Source organism: Protopterus annectens, chromosome 1.part2 (genome assembly GCF_019279795.1).
Source record: "Protopterus annectens isolate FY-2018-M chromosome 1.part2, PAN1.0, whole genome shotgun sequence".
Taxonomy (NCBI): domain Eukaryota; kingdom Metazoa; phylum Chordata; order Ceratodontiformes; family Protopteridae; genus Protopterus; species Protopterus annectens.
In genome coordinates, this window is record NC_056727.1 from 1253018659 (window position 1) to 1253033760 (window position 15102).

Here is a 15102-nt window from a genome sequence, read left to right on the forward strand (position 1 = left end):
GACTTTTCAAGACACTGAGGGCTCTAGGTTAAGGACAGAGGCCAGTAGTAGTCCAGTATGACTGCACCAAATGTCATGTTTTTGTTACTGCAATGTGCCAAATACAAAGAAAATTTAATTTAGACAGTGCTTATGGACTTCCACCCAAAGCTGCTCTGGGGGGTTTGTATACCAGTTTGGCTTTTCAGTGTCTTATTTCCTACTGGAATTTAGATTCATATGTCAATTCTAGGCCGTTCATCCAGAGGACCTTTAGTAACCAGGCCACAAATCCAGAGGACCATCAGTAACCAGGTCACAAATCGAGAGGACCATCAGTAACCAGGCCACAAATCCAGAGGACCATCAGTAACCGGGCCACAAATCCAGAAAACCATTAGTAACCAGGCCACAAATCCAGAAAACCATTAGTAACCAGACCACAACACTGCAAATCCTAAGTATCCATTGACATGACTCATTTATACCTTTAATCAGAGCTAGGGGGAGGCAGACCCACAGTGTATGTACAGCTACCCATCCATTGATACAGGTTACACTGAGATGGTCAGGGAGCTACTTTTCTTTACATTCAGAGAGTCTATTCCTTTGAAAAGGAATTCTCTGGAATATACAATCGACATTGCCAGAAGGTCCCACCTAACGTTCGGTGGAAGTTAAGATCTCTTGAGCAGGTAGGTGTTGAGGGTGTTAATAGTTTTGTGGATGTGCAGGAGGTAACACAGTACTGGATCCTTTCCAGGCCCTGTAAAAGAGACAGATGTCACTTCTCAAAAGTTTGTAGGAAACAAAAAAGAGAGAAAGTGTTTAATGTGGTCTGGGTAGCTCAAGGAAGACATGCCTTTCATTATCTTAGTGAGGAAATGCTGCAGTCTGTCAAGCTGGGCCATATCCTTAGACAGGTACACAGCAAAGGGGACATTATACACTATTATGTACCTGATGAGGGAAGAGTACAGAGGAAGGAGAACTTCCTTAGGTCTGGAAGAAATACCCCTGATGATTAGTCTTACAAGGTAAAGGGATTTCCCTAACAGCGGTAGATAAATGGAAGAAATCAAAGGACAGTTCGCTGTCAACAGTGTCATTGCCCCAAATGGCTGCATCAGTTTTCAAAGGGATGTCACCTATGTGGTAAATGCATGAGTGCCCAGTTTTATCTAAGGATACAATAAACACCTGAACGTAAATTTGTGCCAAAAGTTACAAATAAAATACTCATAAAACACAAAGGTTCTGTAGAAACCTTAAGAAAATTTAATGAATTAAGTGCTTTTGTCTTCCAATAATGAAGGCTTTATCAGAACAAATCATGAAACATCAAACCCCCTCCTTAGACAACATTATTAAAAGCATATTAATTGATGAAAATTAAATTTTAAAGATGTATTAGTCAAAACCTTAAGCCATTCACAAATTGTGCACTTGATCCCTTTTGTTTTAGAACACAACTGATACACATGTTCATTCAAATCCTGGATTTCTGTCAGATCCTAATCTTAATTACCAGTTTAATTCTTTAAGTAATAATTCATTCTCCCAGTCACCCCATCTTTGTTTTGCTTCACCCTTTCCAACAGACTCCCGTATCTCCCTGTAGCTTTACCCAAGTTATTAGCACACCCACACCAACAGAAATTTATTAAAACTCGTACAATATTTTGCATGCCAAGGCATTCACTGAATCTTGCCTATGTATAGCATATACATGTTGGTAAACTTGTTTTTTCATGGCTTTTTAGTTTTTCCCAGATAAAAAGCAGGACAAGAAAAATCATGTCTCCAAATAACGTATTATAATTAAACCGACCTTGTCCATTAATAACCTTATCCTAACAAGACAACGTTTCCAGTGTTAATAAATCTACATTGCTTATGTCTACTACATTTACATGGGTCTATATTATAAGAACGAAGTTTCACAACATTGAACACCATATGGGCGACACCATATGAGCGAAGTTGTGAAACTTCGCAACAAAAATAAAAAATGTAAAAATTAAACAAAAACCTAGCTGATCGCTCTGAGCAGGGGAGCAAGCCTCCCTGCACTCCACACCCCCCACTACTTAAATATACCAACTCCGAGATCGCACTACGTTGAAGTAAAGGGAAGAATTCCCTAGAGCGATCTCCGTTCACACTTGCAAGGTTTTCAATATTCGACCATTTGGTGTCACCCATATGGTGTTTGAATACTGAAATCCTCTCTCTTATAATATAGACCCCATTTACACATGCCTTTGTTAATATTTATCTTGTCTGACCTCAGATTCTCCAAAAATGTTTTTATATTCACTCCATTTCTATACATGAAGTGGGGCATCTTTCCAGTTTTCTCCCTCAAACCATTTTTCCCTTGAAAAACATTCCAATGCATCCTAATTATAGCTTGTACTCTTTGACTTGACATTGTCACTATAAAAAGGTAAACAAAATGAACCATAATTTACCATCTCACCGTTTACCTTCCTTTTGACAGATTTAATTAAAATCGGTGTGAAAGAATCGCTTCTTTTCTTATTGGCTTTATCTATAATGTTGTCAACACTGAATTTCTTGGCATTTAGTTTTAGATCATCTTCTAAGCATATTTTATTGGTGGGTGCTAGTCCCTCCTGAAGAATTTGGAAGTGAGATAGGGAGTTAATGACAGCACCAAGTTTGCAATCATGTACAAGCTTGGTCAACCATGGTCCCCTGTTGTTAGCCTTGGCATCAGATAAGTAAATGTCAAACGGAAGTGGTCTTAGGACTGATCCTTGAGGGGCACTGTTGGTAACTGCTCTTGCAATAGAGTTTTGTCATCCATACTTTCAGATCAGGTACTGTCAGTTAGACTGCTTTCAACAGGTAGCTTAGGGTGTTATATTTAGTTTGATTAGCTTGTGGATAATACCAGAATGTGGGATCGTATCAAAGACCTTAGTCAGGTCCAGGTAGGCAGTGTGTAAACCAATCTGCCAGAGTACAATGCATCAGTGACATATTAAAAGAAGCCCACCAGCTTCTAGAGGCAGAGTCTGCCTTTAACAAACCCATACTGGATTAGGGAAAGGGCTTGTAGAATGAGCATGTCCTTATTAACAGGTTCTATTGCTTTACACTTAAGGCTGTGAGGCTTTTAGGTCTAAACTTTCCTCACCCATTATAGATTCTCCTTGTGGAGCAGGATGGCTACAGCATTTCTCCATTCCTTTAGCATGAATCCAGTGGTGAAGCTGAGGCTGAACAGGCTTAGTACGGAGCCTTAGTAGTGAGTCTACCAGACAGTGTCTAGTGCTGACAAGCATGTAGCCTGACACGTTACCAGGACACATACAGCAAGCGTGTTTGGCCTTGAAGATAGCACTCAAGACCTGCTAGGAGGTGACTTAGTGGGTGGTGTGGGTGTGCTAATAACTTGGGTAAAGCTACAGGGAGATACGGGAGTAAAGTTAAAACTGAATTTTTTTGGTAATATCAGCTATGTCCTCAGGGTATGGGTAAATGTGGTCTTTTCAGTGTTAGCGCTGTGCTTTGCTGGACTTTACTACTAAGGTTTCTGTCATAGCTGAAGGCTTTGTGGTCATCTTTAACAGAGGTAGCCACTCTCAATTCATACTTTTTGTAGGGTATGATTTTGTTTGAGTTATTTGTTGATATTTCTAAGTTCATCTTTAGAAGATGGAGTACTGTTTGCTTTTATGGGCTAGGAGTTTCTTCCTTTTATTTAAGTACTACAGTTCCACCACAGGGACTTGCTTGTGAATTTCCATTGTATTTGTGTCTTACAGGGACAGATGCTTCAATGCATGCTCTGAAGTGGGCATAGAAATTATCCACAAATGTGGCAGTGTGCAGGGTGGGGCCATTGAAGCGAAGAGTGCACTTAAATTTCATCTACTCAGCAGAATTAGGTTTGGCTTAGAGCAGTCTCTAAAGAGAGGGTTTTGGGGGAAGTCAGCTTTTACCCTTATTGTGAGTGTTACTGAACAGTGGTCAGATTTGACCACTGACATGGTCCAATACTTCTGAATCCCTAGTTAGGACTTGAACCAGTTGGTCTAAGGAGCTAGTACTGAAGTCTAAGAACCTTTGTGGGGAGCTGACATGGTATAGGTAGGTTTGCCACAATGGAGGGGAATAATTATGTCTCCCAAGAGAACAGCATTAGGCTGACTAGGGAAAGATGTCAGTTTGTTTAGGTATACCTCATGGACAGCAGGTGACATGAAGGGGTACGGTAGTTGGCTCTGAAATGGCAGAGAGTTCTAGTGGCAATGGGAAGTATATGGAAAAGTTCAAGGTTATTCTCCTTGTCCTGGCAGTGATATGTCTTGGTAGGAATAAAGACACACCCCCTCCAGTAACACTGTCATTTTCAGTGTTGGGTCTGAAACAGCAATAGGCATTAAAACCTTGCACTGCGGAAAAGATCCTAGCCGATATATAGTAAAAATGAACAGCGAGATTCATGCCATCCCTAGCAAAGCAGCCAGGGCTGTCAATCATCTCCTACCAGGCTTGGCATTGGTTCCCCTTAGAATGAAGCCAATAGCCAAAGCAAATAAGTGAAGTTAGTTAGTTACTGTTTGTTTGTATTGAGGCATCATGCTTGGTGAAGGTAGAATACTGTTGAGTACTAGTTTCTCACCATGCATATTCTGAGAGTTCCATCATACCCCTCCTTCATATGACCCAAGCAGGTATATGTCTCTCGTCATTCACTCCCACATGCACAAAGACCATGTCATATGTGCACTTTGGGTGAAGGGACCTGATATCCCTAGTGACATTACAGATCTTGACACCTGAAAGGCTAACCATCACTCTGTCTTTGCTCAGCCTTGTCAGTTGTGCATTTTCTGTGTGTCTGACTATGGAGTCACCTATGACTGAGATGTTAACAAATTTACTGTCTCAGCCTTGACGCTTTAAGGGCTTAAGTCTGTCAGCTGAGAATCCTCTTTTTCTAATTCCGTTTTCTGTAGTGTCTATGTATGGTATTTGTCTGTTAGTGTGGCTTTTGAGTGTTCTGTACACCAACTTTCATCTAGGAGCCCTTTGTGGTTTAGGCAAGGACTTTTTTTTTTTTTTTTTTTTTTTAAGTACCTCGGTGTAAGAATGCTTATTTGTTTATCTAGGACATTTGAACATGGCTGCATGAGATACATGTCAGAACCGACAAAATGCTGGGCATAGTCTACAGTCTTTGAAGACAGGCTGGCTTCCAATGTTAATAGAAAATTATACCTCTGTATTTCTCACATATGAAATAGTCTACAGAAAGAATCAAATAATTTTCCTACTGCTATCAGGCTGGCAGCTGACAGTAAGGTAAACTGTGACTTCATGATATTTAGTGGCTTTTGAAATAGAGGGTAATAATGAATGCTAATGGAGTGGATTAGAAGGAAGGTATATACAAATCAGAGCACTAGCAACACCAGGTTTTAAAAGCAGTATGAAAAAAGGGTTAAACCTTCTAGGTAGTAGACTGTAACCGGCTTGGTAGATTTGTGCATCATAAGGCAATCTATCAAAAATCTTGCATACAAACAAGATTTTCAGGAATACCTTTGCTACATCCTTCGCATGCACACACAGACTGTCTTATGTGGAGATGCTTAAAAAAGTACAGTTGTGTACACTTACCATAAATGTAGATGTTCGAGTGTATTCACTGTTGCAGTCATTACATTTGGATAATCTGCTGGCAGGTTACCCTCAGTCAGCCTGAATAACAAAGTCTTGGGTCCTGCGTCGGTTGCTGTCTCCTCTTCCATGACGTCAGGTCGTCAGGGGTATAAACATGCAGCTGACACCATTTTATTCAGTTTTTCGTGCTCCAGATGTCAGGTGCCCCCCAAATGGGGAGCAAATATATATATATATATATATATATATATATATATATATATATATATATATATATTATAAATAACACTAAACAGCAATATATAAAAATGCACTTTTAGCAACATAAACTTTACCTTCATCTAAAAGCAAATACACCACAAAGGCTTTAGAATATAGTGAAGGAAAGAGAAGTTATAGAAAAGGGGGATGGCAGAAGGGTAACCCGGACTGCAACAGTGAATACACTCGAACATTTACATTTATGGTAAGTGTACAACATAGGTTCTTCATGTTTCACTGTTGCAGTCATTACATTTGGGTAGAATCCCAGAGCTATGGATGGGAGGATGTAACTAAATAGTATTAGGAGCGGCTCTAAGGCCCTGCAGAACTGCAGTGGCAAAGCCTGCCCTGGATTTAGAAAAGAGAGGCAAATGATAATGCTTTGTGAAGGTATGAACAGAGCTCCAAGTAGCAGCTTCTAGAATGTCTTTGGTTGGAACCCCTCTGAGAAAGGCTGCTAAAGTAGAGGCAGCTCTGGTGGAATGTGACCGGATTCCCTTGGGTACAGGTTTACCATGATGCAAGTAGCAGAAACGAATGCAGTGGCTTATCCATTTAGAAATAGTCTGCTTTGATATAGCCTTCCCCTCTGATCCTGATGCAAATGCCACCAGTAGTTGCTCAGACTTTCTTAGAGATTTGGTCCTGTTTAAGTAGAATCTTAGTTGTCTGTGTACATCTAATGAATGCAGAATCCACTCCCCCTTGTTCTGCGGATTTGGGTAAAATGTTGGCAGGTGAATAGTTTGGTTAAGAGCCACACTGGATACCACCTTAGGCATAAAGGAAGGATTGGTCCTGAGGGACACCCTGTCTGGGTGAAATTTAATAAAAGGCTCCACAGCCATGAGAGCCTGTAGTTCTGAAACCCTTCTTGCTGAAGTGATTGCCAAAAGGAAAGCTGTTTTCCAAAATAAAAACTTTATATCCGCAGTAGCTGCTGGTTCAAAAGGAGGCAGGGTGAGTTTTTCCAGTACAAAATTGAGGTCCCATGCAGGAGTTGGTGATCTTCTGGGAGACCTTAAATTTTTGGCCCCTCTAAGATACTGCTTTAGCAGAGGATGAGAGAAGATAGGAGGCTCCGTGTTGTAATGAGCCGAAATGTTCGAGGCATGGATTTTTATTGAAGAGAAGGATAGGCCCTTGTCAAGCATCTCAGTCAAGTACTGTAAAATCTGAGGGATATTTGGTTTTGCTGCGTCCGTTCCTTGTGCTTGGTTCCAAGCACAGAATCTCTTCCACTTATCAGCATAAGATTTTCTAGTGCTAGGCCTTCTGGCTTCCAAAATGACATCCATAACAGATTTACTGAGAGGTGTTGTTTGAATAATTACATGATCAGCCTTGCTGCCAGGTTCAGAGTTTGAAGCTGAGTGTGCAGAATTTGACTGTTCTGCTGAGACAGTAGATGAGGTATTTAAGGCAAGTACCAAGGAGGGAGTTGAGACATATTCCTTAGAATTGGGTACCAGTGCTGGCGAGGCCAGTCCGAAGCAATTAGGATAATTTTTGTTTTTTCCTGTCTGGCCTTTAGTAAGACCCTGGGAAGAAGAGGCAGAGGAGGAAAGGCGTACACTAATAGGTTTTTCCAACTGAAGGATAGGGCATCCACTTTCCATGCTTGTCTGTGATAAGTCCTTGTGCAGAATTTGTCCAGTTGCTAATTTTGGGGAGAGGCAAATAGATCTATGTCTGGGCTCCCCCATTTGTGTGTTACCATGCTGAAGACTTGTGGATCTAGTTTCCACTCGTGAGGGTCCATAAGATTTCTGCTTAGGTAGTCTGCCAGAGTATTTTGTTTTCCTGGCAGAAATTGAGCTTGAAGATGTACTTGGTAAGTCAAGGCTGTGTCCCACAATGCCATGGCTAGTCTGCAAAGGGGGTAGGAATGTGTACCCCCCTGCTTGTTTATGTACCACGTAACAGTGGTGTTGTCCATCTTTATCAGTAGTTGTCCTGGATGAATTAAGTCCTTGAAGGCTGTCAGGGCATTCTGAACAGCTAGCATCTCTTTCTGGTTGATATGTAGATGCATTTGGTTTGGGTTCCACATGCCCTGAATGCATCTCCCCGCCAGGTGGGCCCCCCAAGCATAGGTCTGATGCGTCTGTAGTTAGGGTTTGGGTGGCAGGGGGTAGAGTGAATGACAGTCCCTTGTTTTGGTGAAATGTCTCTGCCCACCAAAGAAACTCCTGCTGTAGGCAGGGAATGAGTGGGATCATTGTTTCCAGACTGTGACATTGTTGACTCCATAAGCTTTTTAGGTACCACTGAAGTTTCCTCATATGCAGTCTTGTATATGGAATTAGTAGGATGCAGGATGCCATGAGCCCCAAAACCTGCAGAATTTGTCTTGCAGATAACTGGGTTTTTGTTGCCATCTGTTTGAATTATATAGTCAGTTGCCTTTGTTTGTCTGGCGTAAGGTAAGCCATCTGAGCAGCTGTATTTAAGCTTGCACCCCAGGAATGTAATTTTTTGAGAGGGTAGCAGTTGTGACTTCTTTTCGTTTATTGTGTACCCTAGGCATGTTAGAAGCCTTTTTACAAATGCCAGATGTTGAAGAAGAATGTCCTTGTTTTCTGCTTGAATGAGACAATCTCCCAAGTAAGGATAGATTTGTATGCTTCTTTGTCTGCAAAATGCAATTACTGGTGCCAGGCACTTTGTAAAGACCCTGGGCGCAGTAGATAAGCAAAAGGGCAGTGCAGAGAATTGGTAATGCATAAAACCTGCCTTGAAGTGGAGGTATCTTCTGTACGATTCCCTTATTGGGATATGCAGGTATGCCTCTCTTTTAAGTCTAGAGTCACTAACCAAGCGTTCTTGCCCAGCATGGGCAGTAGCTGTTGTAAAGTCAGTATTTTGAATTTTGGAATGTCCAGGAATGTGTTTAAAATCCAGTATTGGACACCAGGCATCGTCTTTTCTGGGTACCAGGAACAGTCTTGAATAAAAACATTGTCCTTTTTCCTGTTCTGGTACTGACTGAATAGCCCCCATATCCATGAGGGACGTAACTTGTTTCTGAGCCTCTGCCCATTGATTTTGTGGCAGATCTGGCCAACTGTTTGGAACTGGCAAAGTATGGAAATGAAATCAGTACCCCTGGGATACTATGTTTAATACCCACTTGTCCTGGGTAATTAACTGCCAATTGTGAGCATGAAGTGCTAATTTTCCCCCCAAGGGGGCTGCCAAAAGATAAGTGCTTGATGATGGTAGAGGGAAGTCATTGAGACTGCTTACTGTAGGGTTGTGCTTTGTTTCCTCCAGATTTGAAAGTAGAGGCATCCCATTGCTTTGACCTGTAAGAACCCTGTGATTGGTATTTGGAGCCTTTTGAGCACCTGGATTTGCCTTGAGAGGCCCTGTTGGACACAGGAAAGGACCAATTTTTAGTAGGCCAGTGCCTACTGAATCTGGGTGGCTGCACTTGTAAGAAATCTTTTACAGTTTGCATAGATTTAGCTTTGTCTTCCACTTTCTTTAAAACCTCTTCTGCCTTATTACCAAACAGAGTATCATGCTGTAAAGGGGCATCCAACAATTTAGCTTTAACACGATCAGACAGATTTTGCTCCTTGAGCCAGGCATGCCTTCTAATCACAGATCCAGTAAATGCGGCCCTGCAAGAGGCCTCCAAGGAATCAAAACCACATTGCAAAGTATGCTTTCCAACCTGTTCTGCTGCATGCAATAATTCCTGTAATTCTTTATTTTCCACACAATCAGAAATGAACATAATTTTCTATTTCAATAGGCCCATAACATGCTGTTGATATTTCAGCATATGAAACTGGCAGCTTAAGGCCCTAATTGCCAAGGTTTTAGACGTATAAACCTTCTTTCCTCATCTATCCAGCGCCCTGGAATCTCTAGGACTTTTGGCTGTAGAGGCCTTTACACCTTTGAGACCCTGTGAGATAGTTTCAGGATCAGCAGCAGGATTTTTGAAAATAAATTTGTGGGAGTCAGGAACCCTGTAATATCTGTCTAGCTAGGAGGTAGGGAATAAATGTACTGATGCTTAATAGTGCGTTGGTTAAATCTAGCACAAAACCGACAGCAAGGCATGTTATGATCTGGGCCTAGGCAAGGAATACAGTACAAATGAAAATCCTTATGAGGTATTTGCTTCCCACAAGTAATCCAATTATTAACTTTTACTGACATCGGTAAGGAGCAAGAAAAAGTTTCCCCAACGGCGTACTTAGCTTTAATTGAAGACTTCGGTTCTGAAACTCGAATGTGAAAATTTCAGGAGTCGGCCGACCGGCACTTGCTAACTGCTTCTGCTTCGGGCACCGCGCAGCAAGAAAGACTAAATAAAATGGAGTCGGCTGCATGTTTTATACCCCTGATGTCATGGAAGAGGAGACAGCAACCGACGTAGGACCCAAGACTTTGTTATTCAGGCCGACTGAGGCCAACCTGCCAGCAGATTACCCAAATGTAATGACTGCAACAGTGAAACACGAAGAACATCCTACCCAAATCTCAAAGATCTCCAGAGCCACCTAATAGCAGTGCTGCTCTTAAGCAAGCACTAAAATACACACCAAAAAAAATAACAAACATCTCACAAAGGCATACACCCAACGGTCCCCCAACAGCAAGGCCCACAAGACAAGCATATACTTTACCCAATACTCTTGTCATTGGGGACTCCAGTGTGTGAGACACAGATGCCCCACTCACCAAGTTAGCCAAGCAGAAGGTAACTAAGTTGGCTGTTTGGAGCCAAGATCCACAATATCACACATGCAGTCAGGTCACTGCACTCCAGGTACCAATATGATTCTACCGTAGTCAGTGTGGGTGCTAATGACCTGAGATGTACCTCACTGGACTAGATGAAAAGAGATGTAATGGAGCTCTCAGAATGTGTCACAGACACGTACAAACCTTGTACTGAGCAGCTTTCTACCTTCACCAAGGATGATGCCACAGTATGAATGTAAAATGACTAAACCAGTTATCAAAATCAGTTTCTGATGTCACTCCGGGGGGGGGGGGGGGTCCCATATCTGTCAGCATGAGAGGACATGGTCAACAGACCATGCTGCACTGCCAAAGATGGGCTGCACCTGTCCCCCCTAGGTTTTTGGATACTGGCTAAAACTTAATCCACCCCCTTACAGATATCTGTGCTCTGACTGAGACATGGTTTAAAGCCATATAGTGCAAGGCTACAGTGCCTTTCACACATTTAGACCAACAGCAGCACAGACTGGGGCAAAGGGTGGAGTTGTCTCGATCTATGTTAGCAACAAACATACTTTTAGATTGAGCTCTGTATCATCCTGTTTAACCATTCAAGTGCATGTCACCATAGATAAGGTCCCTCACCTTACCCTGGCTAGTAACAGGTCACCTTCTATACCTCTAGAGTCTCAAACTCTTACCTAAACCTACTAGAGGTGCTCACTATCCAACCAAACACCCTATTCTCTTAACTACCCCTCTAAAGACTGGCAAACTTACACTGCCTCACACTCGTAGGAACGTTTCCTGGACATCACTAACACAAACACCCTGGAACAGCATGCTCCAACCAGAGGATCAAACATACTGGATCACCAATATGGGAGAGCCTTACACCTCCCCAAACACAACCCCCCCCCCCCCCCCCAATGTCACATCCTCTCTAGTGAGGTCAAATCACAAAGCTGAAGCTGTCTCCTTTTAAGTAAAACTCAACCCAGAAAGCCCAGCTAACCAGTAACAATTAGGAACTATTCTAAGGTAAATTACATCCTATTAAGTGACAGTTTGTCAAAATTCAAGGCTCCCCCAACTCCCAAGACCACGGCTACCTATGTAGATTTATTTGCAGAGTCCCTATACAAATACGTAAATGTATGCATAGAGGCTGCTGCACCTACTAGAAGCAAACATAAAACTACCACTATAAACAAACCATACTGGTGGAATCCGCAAATAAACAGAGTATATAATTAAAGACAACTCATGGCCAAAATTAGGAAGAGGAACTCCCTTAAAGACTAATGATCTCTTATACAACTATACAAGAAACTAATGGATCTAATTAAGTCCAACAAGGACAACTAGAAGGTCAGAATAATGTCACAGGCTAAGAACAATCACAAGGCCATATTTAGCCATGTCCAGATCCTTAAAGATAACACACAGCAGTGTGCTGAACTGGTGGCGAATGGTACCACCTTCGATCAGGGTGACACAGCAAATCTACTGGCTGATTAATTCAGCTCAAACTTACCCCCCCCCCACTCCCCCTCAGCTCCACCAGGTGAAATCCCCTCTAATCTACTACCCCAAATATTAGCAAGGTTCACTTACTAGCAGCACTCATTAAAGCCAAGAACACTGTCTCAATAGGTCCAGACAACATCCCTGGTTACCTCCTGAACAGTCTAAAGCACATCCTAGGAGGAGTACTTGAGGCACTCTTCAACTACAGCCTTGAAACTGGCTACATTCCAAGTAAATGGAGGACCGCAACAGTCATTCTGCTCCACAAGGGTGGATCATCTGCTGACCCAGGGAACTACAGACCCATCAGTCTAACAAGCTTAATATGCAAAGCCATGGAACAAATAATTATGGAACTGATAAAAAAAAAAAAAAAAAAAAAAAATTGGACCCATCCCAATTTGACTTTAAGTGAAGGTCATGCCTACTTAACCCAGTAGACATCTTTGAGAGGTTCACCAAGGCAATGGACAAGGGTAAAGCAGTGCACACTGCATACCTTGACCTAGCCAAGTCATTCAATACCCCACATGGGCATTGTCGACAAGCTCTCTAAGCTAGGCATAATTCCCTACATAACTTACTAGATTGTATTGGGCCTGCTGTTATATGGCATCTACTTCTCAGAAGTCAAGGCTAATGTTCAAGACTTCCGGCTCACCAAATTCGCAGACTACTGTAAATTGGAAATTATTACAGATTCCAAATAAGATACCAACATCTTGTAAGACGGTTCAACACAGACAAATGACTGGTGCTAAAGCCATGCCCAAAAAATATGTTATAATACCCTTTGGGAAACTGTCAACCCAAGTCAGTTGCTCCATCGACAAAACACCCCTAACAGTTGACCCAGTAATAACAGATCGGGGAATATATGTAGACAGCAATCTGGCCTTTGACTAACATGTAGCTAAGACAGTAAGAAAATCGTTCTGTCACCCAACTTACAGGTAATAATATGGTATCAAAGTTCAAGGAAGTTATTGGACCACTCTACTCTGCCCTTATCAGACCAATAAATGAATACAGTGCTCCCATACCTCTCAACTTCTTGGCACAAGAAATCTGGATAATGCCTAAAATAATGGGGGAAACAAAGGCCCAAAAATAGGACAGATTTTAAATATTGCTCTTATAAACTTAGAAAGTTGTTAAAACAACAACATGATTTGTGTTAGCATGCATTTTCTGAAGGATAAAACGTAAATGTATGTTATTATTTAGTGACTTCAGTCTTCAGTGATGTGCCAAAAACCCACAAATTTTACGAGGGACAGCCCAAAAATAAGAGGCAAAAATCTAGGCAGTTGAGAGGTATGAATGCCTCTGTTTGCATGTATCTAACCAGCAACTTGCAATAGCTGGAACTCCCACAAAGGTTTCTTAACAAGAGAATTCAGGACATGAATACCCTGTCCTACACTTATCGTCTAAAGGCTCTATTTCTGTATTTAGTTTCCTACAGCCTGCTGAGAGGAGATCTTTGCCTGGTTTACAGGGCTTCCTCAACCCCAGCCCTGATGGATCTGTTGCACATGTGCAACAAACAGCACCAGAAACACTAGATCCAGGGACCTGAACTTTGCTTGTGACAAACAGAAAGTGCTAGAGAGACAGATATCTCTCCCAAAGGATCCCTGCATTATGGAATAAGCTCCACACCCATGCAAAACTGAGTTCATCCCAGTGCCTATTCAAAGAAAACCTTGACAACTGGATGGGAAATTGTAAATTTACATCCAGGTCTGGCCCCCTTGCTCCTTATGGACAATACAAAAAATATTACCCTAACACTCCCCTACAAATCCTTATTTACCTCCCTACTAACATGCCCCCCACCCCACCCCCTTATAGACACCCATGATACTCAGGACCCAAATGTTTTGGGGTGTGCAGCTAGACTTGTAAGGGCCCTAGTAGTCAGCCTAGTAACAACCTATGACTGTGCATTACAGGATAGCTACATCTCATACTTGTACAGTTTTAAGAAAACCATGCAACTAGGCAGGTCACAGAGTCTAGACACATGGTGAATAAAAAGTCTGAAACTCAGATACAGATTGCAGTCACATGTTAAGTGTATGATCAGTCCCAGTTGATAGTTTTCAAGCTCAGCTACAATATTTGGCTTGGAACTACAATGTTTCCGGAAAAAAAAAAAAATCACTGTACATACAAGCTATTCTTTAAAGTCTAAAATTCAAATACAACTTAAAATAATGTGTAACAGATTACCACAATATATAAAGTAAGCAAATAAATAAATAAAATATATATTTGCAAAAAACAAACTGTCACGCTTGCTACAGCCAGCCAAAAAAGCAGGAAATCACAGTACTCTCAATGTAAGCTAGTGGAGAGAGAGAGACAGTAGATATTCTTCTAACCACAGTGTACTCCGTGTCCCCAAAAAAGTACAACAAAGATGCAAAAATGTTGTAACACAATGTCACGTCAGCATTGCTATTCATCTGGCCAAACGGGAAAATAATTTGTACCACTCAAAAAGGGGAAGTGAATTCAATACTGCAGAAAAGACCAAATTATGTTACAAAGCACATTTTGTTAACTTTTTAGAGTAATGATGTTTTTTTAACATCTTTATTCAAAAGCAATTCTGTGTTGTATTCAAAACAAATTGGCATGGACTTCAGTTATCAATTCAGTTTGAAACCTATTTTTCTATGTTGCTAACAACTGTGCAAAAGCCTGAAAGGAAAATAAAACATTCAGCTGGACAGATAAAGCAAGTGTTCTAATTGCATGATCACTGATGGCTTAAACCACAGCACAGATCTGGGTTCAAATTCCAGTAAAGAACAAGGTTTTCTTTAGCCACCTCCATGGCATATATTCATAAAACCTTGACTACTACCAGTAATAACAAAGAACTATAGCAACCTAAGAGCTGGAGGTGGGAGCAGCAGCTGATGTTGGCTTGACAATCACAGTGGAAGG

At 41.5% G+C, this 15102-nt stretch overlaps 1 protein-coding gene across 1 annotated transcript in view; it reads right to left on the reverse strand.

The window, feature by feature from the left end:
- The window catches only part of LUZP1 (leucine zipper protein 1), a 2096166-nt gene that overhangs the window by 1937601 nt on the left and 143463 nt on the right, over positions 1 to 15102 (reverse strand). The gene's annotated exons all lie outside the window — the stretch shown is intronic.